Genomic DNA, 13,885 nt, shown 5'->3' with positions numbered 1-13,885 from the left:
CAGCAGCCCTAGAAAACTAATTCAAGGTTTAACGTAATTCCTATCAAAATCCCAGTAAGAATTTTTGTATATATAGAAAAGATTATTCTAAAATTTATATTAGGACTTCCCTGGTGGCACAGTGGTTAAGAATCTGCCTGCCAGTGCAGGGGACACAGGTCTGATCCCTGTCCAGGAAGACCCGATATGCCGCGGAGCAGCTAAGCCCATGAGCCACAACTACTGAGCCCGCATGCCACAACTACTGAAGCCCGCGCACCTAGAGCCCGTGCTCTGCAACAAGAGAAGCCACCACAATGAGAAGCCGGCACACCACAACAAAGAGTAGCCCCCACTTGCCGCAACTAAAGAAAGTCCACGTGCAGCAATGAAGACCCAATGTAACCAAAATAATTAACTAATTAATTTAGAAAAATTTATATGGAAAGGCAAAGGAACTAAAATAGCTGTGATGACTACCAAATGTAAAATAGATAGCTAGTGGGAAGCAGCTGCATAGCACAGGGAGATCAGCTCAGTACTTTGTGACCACCTAGAGGGGTGGGATAGGGAAGGTGGGAGGGGATATGGGGATGTGTGTATGCATGTAGCTGATTCACTTTATTGTGCTGCAGTGGCTAATGCAGCATTGTGAAGCAATTATGCTCCAATAAAGATGTTAAAAATAAAATAAAATAGCTGTGATGAGAAAACAACTATTTTGATTTGCTGCCTAGGCATTTCCCAGAGTCTGGACATTGCAATAAGGATCTGAGCTTAAGATTCCCACCATAAATTCCCACTTTGCTTTTCCTGGGGCATCTTTTAAAATATCCACTTAGAGTTGAGCCCCTGAAAAATAAGGGACCTCTGCCCCAACCACCATGTAAGTAATAGGTGCTCTCTATCTCCTGCTCGCTTGTGACCTGAGACAGATGACTGCCCTTCCCCTGGCTCACTGCCCACCCCCCTGGCTCACTGCCCACCCCCCTATTTCTGGGATCTGTAAGTAATAGACCTTGTGACTTTAGTTCCTTTGTGTGGGTGGATTGGAACTGCACCTTCAATCAAAACGACCCTATGGTCTTCACTTCCCCATACTGGGAGCTCAGATGCTGAGGGAGCTACCTGCTGACCTCATGTGGATGGCTTGTGCCCCCTCATTCAGCAGGTCATAATCTGCATATTCTTAAATTTAATCAGCTCCAGCTTCTCAACACAATAACAATTTTGAACAAGAAGAATAAAGAGGAATTAGGGACTTCCCTGGTGGCACGGTGGTTAAGACTCCATGCTCCCAGTGCAGGGGGCCTGGGTTCAAGCCCTGGTCAGGGAACTAGATCCCACATGCATGCCGCAACTAAGAGTTTGCATGCCACAACTAAGGAGCTGGCAAGCCGCAACTAAGGAGCCCGCCTGCCACAACTAAGACCTGGCACAACCAAATAAATAAATTTTAAAAAATAAAAGAAGAATAAAGAGGAATTATTCTACCTAATATCGACTTAGAGAGCAAAGTAATCAAGACTGTATTGGTGGGGATTTCCCTGGTGGTCCAGTGCTAAAGAATCCACCTTCCAATGTGGGGGATATTCGTTCAATCCCTGGTTTGGGAACTAAGATCCCACATGCCGTGGGGCAACTAAGCCCACGTGCCACAACTATTGAGCTCTCGCGCCTCAACGGGAGAGCCCACATGCCGCAAACTACAGATCCCACACGCTCTGGAGCCCATGTGCCCTGGAGCCCCCATGCCACAACTAGAGAGAAGCCCAAGTGCCACAACTAGAGAAACCTGAGCAGACCACGTGCTGTAACAAAAAGATCCTGCATGCCTCAACAAAGATCCCGTGTGCTGCAACTAAGACCCGACGCAGCCAAAAAAAAAAATAAGGAAAATAAATATTTTTAAAAAAGGGACTGTATTGGTGGAGGGACAAACACATAAGTCAATGGCACAGAATACAGAATCCAGAAATAGACCTAAACAAGAATGCTCAACTGATTTTTGACAAAGGTACAAAGCAATTAAATGGGGGAGAAACAAATGGTACAACAAATGGTACAACCATTTTCAACAAATGGTACAAACCAGATGTCCCTTCAACAGATGAATGGTTAAACTGTGGTACATCCATACCATGGAATACTAGTGAGCAATAAAAAGGAATGAACTTTTGAATTGACACACACAACAATTTGGACGAACCTCAAGGGAATTATGTGGTGTGAAAAATGTTAATCCCAAATGGTTACACAGTATATGATTTCATTTATATAACATTAATTTTTAAATTAATTAATTAATTATTTTAAAATTTTGGCCGCAGGGCTTCCCTGCTGGCACAGTGGTTAAGAATCCGCCTGCCAATGCAGGGGTCTCGTGTTCGAGCCCTGGTCCAGGAAGATCCCACATGCTGCGGAGCAACTAAGCCTGTGTGCCGCAACTACTGAGCCTGCACTCTAGAGCCTGAAAGCCAAAACTGCTGAGCCCATGCACCACAACTACTGAAGCCCACACGCCTAGAGCCCGCGCTCCGCAACAAGAGAAGCCACCGCAATGAGAAGCCCACGCACCACAACGAAGAGTAGCCCCTGCTCGCCTCAACTAGAGAAAGCCCACGCACAGCAACAAAGACCCAACATGGCCAAAAATAAATAAATTTATTTAAAAAAATTTTTTTTTGGCCACACTGCGCAGCATGCAGGATCTTACTTCCCTGACCAGGGATTGAACTCGTGTTCCCTGCAGTGGAAGCTCGGATCCTTAACCACTGGAACACCAGGGAAGTCCCCATTTATATAACACTCTTGAAGTGACAAAATTATAGAAACAGAGAACAGATTAGTGGTTGCCAGGAATTAAAGAGGAAGTTAGGACATGAGGGGAAGATGTGGCTATGAAAGGGCAACGTGACAGATCCTTGTGGTGATGAAAATGTTCTGTATTTTGATAGTATCAATGTCAATATATTGTACTATTATTTAAGATGTTATCATGGGGGGAAACTGGGTAAAGGGCATACAGGATCTCTCAGTATTATTTTTAACAACTGCATGTGAATCCACAATTATTTCCAAAAAAATGTTTTAACCTAAAAAAAGAAAGATAAATTTGAATTAGAATTTTAAATTTCTGTACAATAAAGGATACCATAAAGAAAATAAAAAGGACCAACCACAGCCTGGGAGAGAGCTTTTTCAGTGCATATGATAGCTAAAGGATCCCTATCAAAATATATCAAGTGCCCTAAAACAGTAAAAATGGGTTGAAGAGATAACAAACAAGTAATTCACAGAAAAGAAAACCTGAAAGCAATAAACATACAAAAAGATGCTCAACCTCACTAGTAATCAAGGAACGAAAATTAAAGCAACATGAAAAACACTTTTTCTCACCAGACTTGCCAGCAGTGTTAAGTGCCACACTTCTCAAGCGGGACACCAAATGATCACGGACTTAGAAGCTGAGGTCCTGCAGGCAACAGTTCCACTTAACTCCCAGTGACCTTTGTGAGGTCCTCTACCAGAAGGCAAGGCAGGAAACACCCAGTTCTTCAACACCTGGTGTTCTCTGTATCCTGGGTGGAGGTCTTCTCCTCAGATCCTTATAAACTGCCCCCAAATTTAAGTTTTTTCTTCAAGCCCTTTTCTGTTTTGTTTTTTTTTAATATCTCCCATTTTTTTAATTGTCTGTGCTTTTGTACCCCTTTTATAGTTTATCACTTAATTTTTTAAATATTCTAGGTCTTTTGTTTTATACTATCTTAAATTGTAACTTTATTGTTTTCTTTACTGTTGCATAGTACTTTCTATAACTTTTCCTTTCTTATACATATTGACTATTATTTAGTGAATGGCTCAGCTCAACCAACACTCCAGAAGACTGTAAGTTGTAGAAGGGAAGGGCAGGAAAGCACCTGTTGCAATCACTGATGTATGCCAAGCACACACGTAATAAATGAATGGAGAGGATACAGGACATTTTTTTTTTTTGCGGTACGCGGGCCTCTCACTGTTGTGGCCTCTCCCGCCGCAGAGCACAGGCTCCGGACACGCAGGCCCAGCGGCCATGGCTCACAGGCCCAGCCGCTCCGCGGCACGCGGGATCCTCCCGGACCAGGGCACGAACCCGTGTACCCTGCATCGGCAGGCAGACTCTCAACCACTGCGCCACCAGGGAAGCCCCATTTTTTTTTTTTTTTATCTTCTTCTGATACCCTTACTCTTTTGTGTACTTACTTTTCTACTTATTAGATCCAGCTGATCTTTTGCTTTTCTAATCTGATTCTCCATTTAAAAATTCTCAGCTTATTTGAAAACAGCAACAGTATGAGACACACCCTGTCCTACCAGGAACATAAGCTCAGTATGCTATCTGTGGACATATGACGACACGGGGTATCTGTTTCATGGGCATGACTAAGTGCTCTGCATTTAGCAAGCAGGCATTGTCCAGGGCACAACTCCAACTGCTGCTATGTGTTGGTTTTCCATGTTCTGGGAAGAAAAGATCTTTTTGCAAACTGGCAAAAAGCAGCCTTGTGTCTTTCTAATACTGGCTTCCTATAAACAACGGTCACGTCTCCCTATGCTAGGAACTTGTCAGGCTGCATCCAAACACCACTATTAGGACGTCCCTTTGGAAGGCTTTCCACATAGTCTCATACTCACACACTTGGTCATCCAGAGATGGAGGCACTACAGAGATCCTCCTCCTCAGTTTTCAGAACCAAGGCCTAAAGAGAGGTAACACTCAACCATGGTCACACAGAGCCTGTGGCCAGAAGATGGTGGGAGGAGAAGGTGCTGAGGAACCAGAGAAAAGACTATGTCAAAAGTCTTCCTGACACAGCCATTCATTTCAACACTGCACATGCACACTCACATTATACCCTCTGGAATACCAGCAAGTGCTAAGGGTAGCCCAAGAATATGTCTCAGCTGAACTCACCACTGTTTGGCTGATTGACACTGCTGAAGCTCTCCTGCTGAGAAATGGGTAGTGGGAATGGGTAACTCATTCCTCTGTGCCAATCCCCAGTGCAATGTCCACCACTAAGTCTGAGCTCGGCACTGCTCCAGACCCCAGCGAAAGCCAACTCTGTGAAGAGGGACCTTCCCAGAGCCTTGGTGAAGCCCCTGGCGTTCTGAACACTTGCACAACAAGCCATGGCATACAATGTGAAAAATGGGCATACTTCCTTTCTCCAACTGTGATACTGGGGACTCTTCAGTGATGGGCAGAAATAAAAAGCCAAGTTTTCAGCAGTGCCTAAAAGGTGGTGCTCTTTGTAAAACAAAATACATAAAATCTGCCCTGGAGGCAGGTGTATTTAAAGTTTACCAGATCAGGGCTTCCCTGGTGGCGCAGTGGTTGAGAAGCCGCCTGCCAATGCAAGGGACTTGGGTTTGAGCCCTGGTCCGGGAAGATCCCACATGCCGCAGAGCACCTAAGCCCATGCGCCATAACTACTGAGCCTGCGTTCCAGAGCCCCCGAGCCACAACTACTGAAGCCCAAGCACCTGCAGTCCGTGCTCCACAACAAAAGAAGCCACCACAATGAGAAGCCCTCGCGCTGCAACAAAAAGTAGCCCCCGCTTGAACGAAGACCCAACGCAGCCAAAAATAAACAAATAAAATAAATAAGTTTATAAAAAATAAATAAATAGTTTACCAGATCAATCGGCAGGGACACAACCAGAGACTCAAAAGCATTATACAGTGGTAGGTGAGGACCCCAGACACTGAGGAAAGAATCCTTCCGGGCTCCTTCCTGTCACTAATCCCTATCTATATGCAAATGAAGCACATTTGGCGTTGGGGCGGGGAGAGGAGAGGCCTGCGAGCGCCTTGTGACTCTACCCTGTCCAGACAGACTTGGATCCCTGGGAACTAGAAGATTCCCTCTGGAATTCCAGCCCCAGGAGAGAAGTAGCTCTGTTCCAGCACTGGCTACCTCCCAGAGCTAATGAGTGCCGCATGCATGGAGTAGGCTCAGTCAATAAAACTTTCCACTCAAAAAACACGTGGAACAAATGCATACACGACACTAACTCAATTTATAGTAAACTTAACACTTCCTCAGGTGCAGAAAAACCTACAGAGACGGAAACTTTAAAGTATCTTAACTAAAAACTCTGAAAGAATGGCTCCCTACTAGTTTTTATTCTCTAAGAATGAAGGAAAAGTTGTGGGATTCAACCCATTATTAACCATACAAAACGAAGCAGAGGCAGCCCAGCCCACCACTCACAGGAACCCCTAAATCTCTAATAGCTATATTACCTAAAAATAGTATTTAAACTGTCAAACTGCTACCATTCACGATGTAATTAAAACACTTAAGGAAAATGGGATTTTCTTCTTAAAACAAAACTAATAAAATTCCATGACCTTGTTTTAAATGGTCAAAAGGAATAGTCTTAACTGAAACAATCACTTTAGATTCCATCTAGCAAAAAGGCTTTTGTCCAGACACTCAGAAGTTAAAAGTAAATGTTAAATGTCAGTCTAATATTAATCTAAAAATTCTAGAGGGTTAACTGGTTTAAAACTGCTCAATCTGATGGCGCCAACAGGATGTACTCAACACAGTGGAAAACAATAGTGTGAAGTCATTGTTTACTTGGGCTTCAAACACCAAAAAGACAGGCAGATTGCTCTGCTTTGAGTTTAAAACAGGACTTTTTCACACCTTGGGGTCAGATGAGGAAGGTGTTGCGCCAAGTCACTGGTGAAGATGCAAGGTGTCACCCTAAAATCGTTCACTGCTCAGGAGGCAGATGAGGTTTCCCTGACACAAAGCAAGTTCCTCTCTGGCCTGTGTTCTGTGGGAGTATCATCAGAGGTGTGGGGGAAGCCTGGTGAAGACACCATCAGGGAGCTTGGGAACCCACCAAGAGTCCAGGGCCACATACACAGCAAGATATTTAAAAGTAAAAATATTTGGAAGAAAAAAATTACCACCTGTGAGAAACAAGCACTACTCAACAGTCTATCAAACACAAAAGCTATTTGAATGCTTTTCTCACTTGGAAAACTCTTGGAAACTCTCAGTTATCACAGATATGAAAAGCAGAGGTCCCAGAAGAGCAATGATTTCTGCTGACGGTGGTTTGGTTTTCTCAACAAAGGCAGGAAGGAAGTAAAGGCTTTCTACCTGGGTACAAACTCACTCAGGTGCAAACACATCCTAGAGGAAGGGAAGAAAGACAAGGTTCAGAAGCCAGGGCTGAAAGGCCATTTCTCCACTGGACCGTGGTTTTTAGCCTGAGTAGAATTTTAACATCTTATGTGATAAAGCTCACTGAAAAACAGTTCCTTCTACACTCCACTGAACTCCATATGCTGCTGTTAAACATTACTCAGTACTCAACTGCACACTTAAAACAGTTAAGATGGTTATGTTTTATGTTGTTTTGTTTACCACAATTTTTAAAAAATATAATGGTTAAGGAGGCATATTTTACGTTATGTATATTTTACTACAATTATAAATATTTTTTTAAAACCCACATTACTCAAGTGTCACACCAATTAGACTTCGGAAAAAACTTATAAGGCTTAAGTCCAGTCTTCTAATCATCGATGCCCAGGTAGGGCACTGAGGCTGGAAAAGGATAAACTGAGCCCAAAGACAAGGACCAGGCCTAACTGTCCATTTGGCTGCAGCAGCTGGACTTGGAGGTGGGGTGGAAGTAGGGGAGTAAGTGGGTGGCCAGACTCAGCAGAATACAAGTGGGAATGAGTTACTACATTTGCATACCCTTGTGGCATCCAAGAACCCAATTAAAGTAAATTACAATTATCTCAAGAGAGCCCAACAATAGTTAACACTTCAGTGTATATTTACCGACTACCTACCCTGTACTAGGTGTGAAGCTTCATTTGCTATGCATGTAGTCTTCCCAAATTTCATACAAAAATAGTCAATTAAGATTTACATACATTACTAAAACACAAGAGGTAATAAACTAAATACTTATATAAGTGTTTTCCAAGTAGGTGCTTACTAGAAAATAAAAGTTGCGTTCTGACTCCCCAAACTTCCTCTGGCTATCCAACCCCTTCTTCATCTCAGTACAAAGGTAAAGCTGGGACTACACTGTGAGGGCAGAATGGTCAGTTATCTGTCGGGTCAAGGCTGAACGCCAAGGGTTGCCCAGAGAGGAAAGGAGAGAGAAAAGGTCCACTGCAGGGGTCTGATGCCACATATGCTCTGTTGCCCTCTTCCCCAACTGATGCCTAGCACCAAGCAGGCACTCAGATATCAGGGAATAGCAACGGGGTTTCCCCTAAATCCCCAAAATGATTCACCAAGCACAAAGCAAATAATCATCTGATTTCACACTTTGAAGTTAAAAGCTGAGCGTTTTGATATTTTTTCCATTATACTACAAAAGACTAAAAGTAAGTACCACAGCTCAAAACTAATATGCTAATCTGACTTGAATGAATTAAGGTTAGAAAAAGATTGTTGACTGCTGGCCTTCCTGACCTAACTGGCTAATCAGACTCCAGAAAAGAGGAATGAGATGAAATACTGGGGCGGCCACAGCCACTCCCAGCTCCCTACTCAGGCCCCCCATTACTGCAGCCCTTGATCCTGCCAGCAACCTCACAATACAGGCCTCAGGAGCCAGACAGGGGTATCCTGGCTCACGTGACTGGGAGCTCTTGCACTTTCACTGTAAGGTGCCATTGTTCTGAGTGTTTATCTAGGCAAATACTAGCCTTCAGTGTTTAAAGCTGTGACCTGCTTTTGGCCACATTCTTTTTGGGGCCACATTCTTAAGACCCAACCATCAAGAACATTTCAACCATGCCAGAAATTGCCAGATCAACAAACCTTGTTTATAGAAGGACAAGACACAACTAGCACCCACTCCCTTTGCTCAGACTTTCTTGCTAGCAGAATTCCTTCCCTCCCACATATGGCTCTGATTCGCACTTCTACCTACCTCAGCCTTGCTACAGCTGCAAAATCTAAATAATCATAAACTTCTCTGGTAGGTTTTAGGGCTGTGTTCCCAAAGGCTGGAGCAAAAGGGCCAAAAGATGGCCTTGCAGACTCTTGGAACCCCTGCTCTGCAAAGCCACAGCCACTCTATGACCAGGCAGTGAAGCAGTGAACATGGCCAATGCTGAGCAGAAGAAGGTCATGCCATGCGTGACCTCGGAATCAGGCCTAGAGTGGCACCTGAAAGTACCAGCTCCCAGTGAACTGGTGAAGGCAAAGCTCCTGGGCCAATCCCAGCAACTTCTGCATTGCTGGCCTTCCCCAGTAGAGGATATGGGGCTGCTCTTCAAGGATCACAGCACTGATTCAGAGAAATACAATACATCCAGTTCAGGTACCTCTACACCAAGTAAGATGGAGGAAATGTATTACTCCCAAGTGCTTTCCCCCTCCTCAAGGCTCCAGGAGATCCCCAGTCACTGTCTGCCACAACAGATTTAAACCCAGGTATAACACAACTGAAGAAATCCTTGAAGATGCCCTTGTCCTCACCTCCCACTGCTTCTACCTTCTCTTCCTGCAGGCTTTGATCACTTCCTTAGCACAAAGGAAAAAGTATGTTGCCACTCAGTAGTAATTATTTGGAAATTAGTTCCTGACTTTTAGAACCCAAGGATTAAAAATTAAAAGCAAATACAGATAAGGGAAGGACAAATGCAGAGGATCGTCTGTCTTATCAAATGGATACAGCTACAATTTACATACTCCCAAGTACTGGGGAGAAAGTAGCAGCTACCAAGTACTTTTCAGTAGTGGCCAGCATCTCCTGATGCTCGAAGGTGTTGTTTTCTTCTTCCTAACAGAGCCAAGATCGTCTGAATTTCCAAGGTGGGCCCGTCAGGCACAAATAGACTCCCATAGCCCAAATGAACAAAGATTCCCACCAGCCCACAGCTTAATTCTTCAGATACTCTATCTTCTTTTCACAGGAATCTTCAACTGGCTTCTAATGAGAGCACAGAGGCACCCTGCCCTTCCCAGGCTCTACGTAAATCATTTGTGCTGGGAGCTAACTACTTAAAAGATCTCTTTTGTAAATGACAAGTTTATGTTATGTCTTCTCATTGTATACCAATCCAATGAATCTTGTTAAGTTCTGTGGTCTTAATAACAGATCTAATCAAGAGTCAGGAACCTCTGCATTTATCTCACACAGGGATAAAGATGACACTGTGAGGGATTCATGGCAACAGTCCTCCTAACAGGCTGGCCCCTCACAGAACCATAGGGATAGCCGCTGCTTACCCCTCAGAGCTTCCTTGGTCAGTAAAGGGACAGGAAGGCAGAAAGGTCACAGGCAGAAGAGAAAGTGTGAATAAACTAGATGGAGCTCTGATTCTATCTTCTCAGACCAAGCTGCCCTGTAAAGCCTCACTGATAAAACAGGATTTGGTCTCTGTCCCTACATAGATTTCTGTATGGGGGAGTGGGAGATGCAGAGACAAGACAGGGCAACAACCAACAGGGACTGGAGAGAGTGCCTTCCACACTCTTGTCAAGCTGTTCGTCCTAAGGCAGCAAGACATGCTAGGCTGGAGATATTTCTTACTGGATTAAGGAAATGGCCACAAAAACAGCAGTCAGATCCTTTTCGGGATTTCGCTGACTATTACTACCCAAGTAGATGTCTCACCCATCAACCCGACTCAGAACTGGAGGGGGAGCAAATGGAGCCATGAGCTCCTCGGAGATGCTTCTCATCCCAAGGGAGAGAGCAGCCCTCCAGTCCTTTGCCAGCCTTAGATCATTACCTGCTATATTCAGCAAATGATTAGAAGAAAATCCAGAATTCTCTGTGACAAAGAACTAAAAATAAGTAAATTACCAGTAGCATTTATCTAGAGAGCTGGAGTTTTTTGTTTTGTTTTCAAGTCAAGCTCTCTTTATAAACTCATAATCTACAGATGCCTCAAAAAGTTACTCCAGCTCTCTACCTGCAGAAAGGCTAAGAAGCAGGAAGTCAGCCAGCAGGCTCTTGACACCAGAGTTTCCACCTCTCGTACCCCAAGCATTAGTGCAGCTGCAAACTTGAGCAGCAGTTTCTGAGAGAGTCCACCCTGTAAACAACTGCAGTTAGTTCAAAGAAGACTAACTTAAAGCTTGCATATGTTTTTTGGATTACTTGCAATGCATCCAGGGATCTCAGCTATCTTTTGCTTTTACAGACTAACTATTAAGTACTTGAATTTGACACTGACCACGGAGCAAGGAAGTGACAAGGCCTCAACCTCAACAGGAATCTAAGCTTCAGTGAGCACCTCAAACAGGACTGGTGTGCACCTGTCTGGTACTGGTTACTTCTTTGTAGCTCATATCCTGCTGGATGACCCACAGCAACGAGTGTAGCACCTGGGCACCAAGGCCTGTACATGGTTAGCGCACAGCACTTATTATGGGCCGTGACACAAAAGGCTTTAAAGGAATCATGTCCAAAACATTCTCTCTCTTTTTTAAAAAAAAATTATTTATTTATTTACTTATTTATTTGGCTGCGCCGGGTCTTAGTTGTGGCACACGGGATCTTCATTGCGGCATGCAGGACCTTTAGTTGTGGCATGTGGGTTCTTTTAGTTGAGGCATGCAGGCTCTTAGTTGCACCATGCAGGAACTAGTTCCCTGACCAGGGATCGAACCGCAGGCCCCCTGCATTGGGAGTGCAGATTCTTAACCATTGGACCACCAGGGAAGTCCCACGTCCAAATCATTCTCAAGGAGAATGAACATATTCTACTTCATCTACACCTCAATAGGAAAGCAGTGGTCCTGCCCAAAAGAACTTCAGGTGTGGCTGTCCTCTGGGGATGGAACAGGAAAGAGGTGACTATCAGAGGTCGCAGCACTCAAGAGAGCAGAGCAACACCGGGTGCAATGGACCAACAGCAATTTTTTGGCCGACAGAATTTTTAAAAAATAATTTTATAAATCTATGTTCTTAGAAACCTTGTTTTCTAGGCAAATATGGAATGAAATAACACCAGCTATAATTATAATCAACAGCATGAACAGAGATAATTTAGGCAAATGGCAAATTAAATAATACTTCTGCAATTATTCCTTTTCTTTTTCCATAAGCACCTTACTCTAACAAAGAAACACACAATAGGAATTATATTTCCTTGATGATTTGTATTCAACAAATTTTGACCATCTAGGGCTTCCCTGGTGGCGCAGTGGTTAAAAATCTGCCTGCCATTGCAGGGGATGCGGGTTCGAGCCCTGGGCTGGGAAGATCCCACATGCAATGGAGCAACTAAGCCCACGCACCACAACTACTGAGCCTGCGCTCTACAGCCCAAGAGCCACAACTACTGAAGCCCATGTGCCTAGAGCCCGTGCTCCACAACAAGTGAAGCCACTGCAATGAGAAGCTTGCACACCACAACAAAGAGTAGCCCCCGCTCGCCGCAACTAGAGAAAGCCCGCGCGCGACAACGAAGACCCAATGCAGCCAAAAATAAATAAATAAAAATTAAAAAAAATTTTTTTGGCCATCTACTCAATATCACATATCATCCTACCTTCCACCATCTGCTCTTTAACTCCAACTCCATTCCATTTGTGTTTCAATCTCTTCACAAATGAAGAACACGATAAAAATGAAAATGCTTCCTCTTATTTAGAGCACTAGTCTCAAGAAAAATGATATGTGGGAATTCCCTGGTAGTCCAGTGGTTAGGAATTAGGTGCTTTCACTGCTGTGGCCCAGGTTCAATCCCTGGTCGGGGAACTAAGATCCCACATGCCTCGCAGCATAGCCAAAAATAATAATAATAGGAGCTTCTCTTGTTTCTCAGTAAAAACTTTCCCCACTAGACTGGGTGTCTCCTGAGAGCTGGAATAGGGTCTAATTCACCTAGGTCCTGAGCTCAGGCTGATGCAGTGGGGACTAGACAGCAGGGCCTGGCCAGGGTGGAGAAGAGTGAAGCACCATCAGGGAAAGCTGAGTCCTCAGAGTGTGACCTCTACTTTCCAGACCGGTCTGTTCATCCAAGACCACTGGGATAGGAAGGGATAGGAGGGCTCTACTCCTCCATAAGTTAGGACATTGCATCACTGCCCAGAGCAGAGATGTCTACTGAACCCTCAGGTTCTCTGCTTATCTTCAGAACTAGGCTCCAAGTCCTCCTCTCCTCCTCTCCTGAGAGACTGCCCTTCCTTTACCACTCCAAGAGTGCTTTCCCTTCTATCCAAGCATGCCCAATCCCTGCCACTCATTTAATGGGTTATGCGCACAGCGCATTCTCCTCCACACAGAGCCACAGAGCCGCAGGTGTTGCTACGGCACGATCATGCTCCAATTAACTTGGAATGCTTACTCCCACATCCGGCCCAGCCCCTCAATGGAACAGGTGCTCAACAAACATTTAGTTGGAGAGTTAAACACAAATCACTGTTTTTCTGCAATATGGCACTATACCAAAGTCCATTCCTTTCCACTTCAAAAACAGCTAGACATTTACAGCATCAGGCATGAGCAGCATCAGGCATGAGAATTCCCAGGAAGAGGGAAACAGAAGGCACCCCCTTTCTGATGCACTGGCCATTAAGGCCACCTAAAGCTTGTTTCCTGGTTGACCATCTTCCTCAGATGAGCTTTGATCTAATGGGCAGGTTCATCAGCACCTTTTGTTGTTGTTGTTTTTTTAACATCTTTATTGGAGTATAATTGCTTTACAATGGTGTGTTAGTTTCTGCTTTATAACAAAGTGAATCAGCTATACATATACATATATCCCCATATCTCTTCCCTCTTGCGTCTCCCTCCCACCCTCCCTACCCCAACCCTCTAGGTAGTCACAAAGCACCTAGCTGATTTCCCTGTGCTATGTGGCTGCTTCCCACTAGCTATCTATTTTACATTTGGTAGTGTATATATGTCCATG

At 44.3% G+C, this 13,885-nt stretch overlaps 1 protein-coding gene across 4 annotated transcripts in view; it reads right to left on the bottom strand.

The window, feature by feature from the left end:
• Window positions 1-13,885, bottom strand: part of DAG1 (dystroglycan 1) — a 62,973-nt gene that overhangs the window by 26,318 nt on the left and 22,770 nt on the right. Inside the window, exon 1 of one of the 4 annotated variants that reach the window (XM_029241935.1) lies at window positions 3,379-7,893. The exons of the other annotated variants lie outside the window; for them this stretch is intronic. The gene's annotated coding sequence lies outside the window, so the exon portion shown is untranslated. Of the gene's footprint in view, window positions 1-3,378; window positions 7,894-13,885 lie in introns of those variants that run through there. 4 annotated transcript variants of the gene reach the window in all.

Source organism: Monodon monoceros, unplaced genomic scaffold (assembly GCF_005190385.1).
Source record: "Monodon monoceros isolate NGI ecotype Baffin Bay Population unplaced genomic scaffold, NGI_Narwhal_1 Super_Scaffold_3, whole genome shotgun sequence".
In the NCBI taxonomy this organism is placed as follows: Eukaryota; Metazoa; Chordata; class Mammalia; order Artiodactyla; family Monodontidae; genus Monodon; species Monodon monoceros.
The sequence above is the reverse complement of the archived record's forward strand: the minus strand, read 5'-3'. Positions and strand labels throughout refer to the sequence as shown.